Source organism: Benincasa hispida, chromosome 6, assembly GCF_027475165.1.
Source record: "Benincasa hispida cultivar pf3 chromosome 6, pf3_genome.v1.1, whole genome shotgun sequence".
NCBI lineage: Eukaryota > Viridiplantae > Streptophyta > Magnoliopsida > Cucurbitales > Cucurbitaceae > Benincasa > Benincasa hispida.
Genome location: NC_143483.1, coordinates 21495459 through 21500064, shown reverse-complemented (window position 1 = coordinate 21500064; position 4606 = coordinate 21495459).

Here is a 4606-nt window from a genome sequence, read left to right as displayed (position 1 = left end):
CAAAAACTTGGCGTAGGTAGGCATCTCCTCAATCGCTTCACTGAAAGGAATGTTAACATGTAATTGCTTTAACATAGATAAAAAGCCTTGGTATTGTACCTCTTTGTTATTTTTCTTCCTTAGTCTATGCGGGAAAAGGGGTAACTGCACTTTCATGGTCCCCATTTCAGGGTTTGAGGTCGACGCAACCTCCGGTTCTACTATTTCTTTTTCTCTTTCTTCTTCTTGCGACACTGCAATCTCAGGTTTAGCCGTGATGGGAGTTGTCTGACTATGCTCCTTCTTTTCTCCCTTCACAGTCTTCCCACTGCGCAATGTCACAACCTGACATTACTCTTTACCTGATCCCCCCGGGTTGCGTGGAAGTTCAGTTGAACTCGGCAAAGCCTCTTGCGGTCTACTCTTCAGCTCACTCACAATCTGGCCCATCTGTAATTCGAGATTACGGATGGACGTAGCCTGAGTTTGAAGCACGGTCTCGTTTTTATCTATTTATTGCTTCAATAGGCTCTCCAAAGAAGAGGATTGCGGTGGTTATGAGCTACTTGCTTGGTTGCTCGTTTGACCGTTGTTGCGTGGGAAGAATCCTGGTGGCCTTTCCTTCTGCGCCACGGGTTGAAAATTTTGTTGCTGATTCTTCCATGCAAAATTGGGGTGGTTCCTCCACTTGTGGTTGTAAGTATTCGAAAAGGGATTATTTTTTACAAAGTATACAGATTGTGGATTTTGCGGGCAATCTTCCATCGCATGCCCATCACCGCAAGTCGCACACCTTGCGGTGTTTTGACTAATTACGTTGGTTTGCCCAGTTTGCAGTATTGGGCTGTTGATCGTAATTCCTTGGATTAAATCCATCATTGCAGTCATCTGGTATTGTAGTGAAGCAATAGCACCATTATTTACGTCGTTGTCTTTGAGTCTCAATCTCTGGTCACTCTCTCCCCAATCTTCATGGTTCTTAGAGATACAGTCCAAGATATTCTTCGCCTCGTCATACGTTTTATCAAGCAGACCACCAGCGGCTGCCACATTGGCAACGGTCTGCTAAGCGGGATTCGAACCATGATAAAAAAATTTCCATCTGGAGGCAGTCTGGCAACCCATTGTGTGGACAATCCCTAACCAACCTCTTAAACCTCGCCTAGGCATCGCTGAGCGATTCGTCCATGTCTTGTTCAAAATTTGTGATAAGTTTCCTTCGTCTGGCGTTCTCAGTAGGTGGGAAGTGTTTCTTCATAAACTTCCCCACGACTTGTTCCCAAGAAGTGATCTCTCCCGGCTCGAGAGAATATGCCCATTTCCTAGCCTGATCACAGAGAGAAAATGGGAACAAAGTTAGTCGAACTTCTTCATAGAGATGTTCGGGAACATAAAAGTATTGCAGATTTCAATAAAGCTTCAGAGGTGGGCGTGTGGATCCTCGCCACGCCTTCCTCCGAATTGTCCTACAGTCTGGATCATCTGTAGCATCACCGGTTTCATTTCGAATCTGCTTCCGTCGAGGGCAGGCCTCATGATTCCTGGAGAGAAATCATAGAGGTTTGTCGATGCATAGTCCCTAATGGGTCTATTGCGATCATTTGCCAATAGAATTGGATTCGCCATGACATTGTTATCATTTGGTGCTCCATTTTCAGGCTGCTCCGCCAACTCTTCTTTATCTGACTGTGGTTGTTGTTGGCGGTCTCTTAGTCTCCGTCTAAACATTCTCTCAATCTCTAGATCGTAATTCGCCAAATATTGAGAGTCTGCAAAGAAATCAGAAAAATTACCGTTAGCACTCTATTTTGCCGAAGTCCCCGGCAACGGCGCCAAAAACTTGATGCTTAATTTTGTGAGGTGAAAATGTGGATGCTATGCGTTGAAGAAATTGCGTTGTGCACTCAAGTTTCCTCAACAGAATTCAAGTGTAAATTCCACTGAGTTTCCTGGTAAGTCCAGGGTTGAACACAGGGACTTGTGAAAAGAGGTTGCGTTGGTAATTTTGATGAAAACATTGCGGTAACCAAATAAATAAATTGTTGGTTTGTTGTTGATTGCGTTAATGAGAAAATAAATAAATGCGGTGGATTTGAGAAAAGTCAGTTGTGTGAGAGATGCAATGAGTATGCGATGAACGGGTTGAGAAGATCTTTAGCTAGCGTCACTTGGGAATGCGTCAGACTATGCGACAATGTTACAACCATGCACAACAAGACATTTTCAAATCCAGATGCGATGCTCTTAAGTCTAAGACACATGTGTTGAATGCAAAAATGTCCATAGAGCTTATCCCTAAGTCTCTACTCTTGTCCTATGCGATGATGCAAAATGCAGAAAAGCAAGGTGACTGCATACAATCATATCCTATCTCTAAGATGCATGCGATGTGTTGATAACAAATAGTGCTCATTCCTAAGCTCCTGTCTCTTGTTTATGCGTTCTAATCTGGCTCTTTCGAGCCTAGATTCTAACCTGACCTTCCCAAGTCTAGATCCTTTCCTTAGACTACCCTCCCGAGTATCTCTAATGGATGAATCAAGCATACATAATACTAGATGATCGCATAGCATGAAGATTCCCTAGTTGTGCTAGCTAAATGTTTCTCAACCCATTCAACTGGTTTAGCTACTCATGCGTAAATAACAGAGAGTGAACAGATATAGAGAAGGAAATTCCATTTTTATAAATGAGTTTGAGTACAAAATAACAACGGAAGTTAAAGGTAGAAAGCCTGATAGCAATTCCTTGTTGACCGAGGCTTTTACACTGCAATCTCTATTCGGTTCTAAAGATGTTCCTGCTTTTACAGGCATCGGCCCTCTCTCTGCACTTGAAGCTTTCGGCGCTCTCCCAAGCTTATCGGAACGATCTGTCGGCACAACCTCCTTTCTCGCATCTGCCTTAAATTGAAAGAAAACTATGAATAAAGACGTGCGAACATATGAATTTCGAACTAAGGAATGGTGAACCGATCAACAACTTTTCTGAAGGCTGCCCTTGATATTTATAGAACATCCAGGGTGAAGGACGACTTTTCTCTCATGATTGTATAGATGGGACAGCTGAATGTACTTGTGATCGTTAACAACTATCAACTTCATTCGGATTCGACTGTTATCAGCTTTCTGTCCCATCGCGATTAATTAACCTCTCACCCAGATGCGCCCACCATGTTGCGCTGATCAAGTTGCGGCGATTCTTCTCGGGCGAATGTTTGCGAACACAATCATTGCAAAGCCTTGCAGTAAAGTTACGTTCGTCCAAAGATATCTTATGATCGCAATTCTTACATTGCATTAACGCATATTCTGCACAAAACTACAAAAATCAACTGTTCTAATGCGATGAACGCATGCGACCGCAATATTATGAAATTGATGCTTAATGGACACAAATTAACATATTTCATGAACGCAATCCAATATTATTTAAGAACTTAGCACTATGATAACGTGCATTTCTGCCTGTTATCACATGTCACCTATGGTCATTTAAGTGAGATGTAAGTCTCAAGTATCAATGGCATTATATAAAGAGACTAATCATCTCGCTCTTTGTATAAGACTACCTCGCTCGCATGTCTTCACATGAATAGTCAGGATCAGACCATCTGTAGTAGTTCACAACACTTGTAAATCTCTACAAAGCGGGCGGTATCCATAATGTCACCAGGATAAGGTATCCCTCCTATATTATTATACTACAAACCTTTTAATTTATTACTTAAGACATGATCCACTTGTATATCTCATATACATGCTTATGTTTATAGATAATAACCACGGATCTTGGTTTATTAGATATGAGTAAAAGCAAATAAAATAACTCTTATTTTATTAATAACAATGTGTACAATGTTTACAAGCTTCGAGACTCCGGGAGAATTAGGACACCATTCGCAATAGAAGGAACAATAACTAGAGGTAGATCTTCTATCTGTAGTACTTCCAGCCCAATCTACGTCAGTATAGACTTCTATTCGGAAGTAATTATTCCTTTTGAATATAATTTCTTTTCCAGGAGACCTTTTCAAATATCTCAAAATTTTGTAGGCCATTTCAAAATGAGTCGGTCCAAGAGCACTCATAAACTGACTAACCATGTTCACAGCAAATGCAATATCAGGACGTGTGTGAGACAGATAAATTAATCTACCAACAAGTCTCTAATATCGTTTCTTGTCCTTTATTTCTTCTGCTTTTGGTGCTAGAAGATTTATATTAGGTTCAATAGGAGTTTTTGCAACCTTGCAACCAAGCAAGCCTATTTCTTTAAGTAAGTCAAGGACATACTTTCTTTGGTTAACAAAGATCCCATTTTTTTATCTTGCAAATTCCATTACTAGGAAATATTTCAACGTTCCCAAGTCCTTAATTTGAAATTCACAAGCCAGTTTTTTCTTGAGATCAGCTAAGCCTGCTTCACATCACCCGTGAGAATAATATCATCTACATAAACAATCAAAATTGAGATTTTATTATTCTCTGAATGTTTATAAAATAATATATGATCTGCTTGACTTTGAAGAAATCCATAACTGGACACAAGTTTTCCAAAACGCTCAAACCAAGCTCTTGGGGATTTTTTAAGACCATAGAGAGATTTTTTAATTTGAAAATTTTAC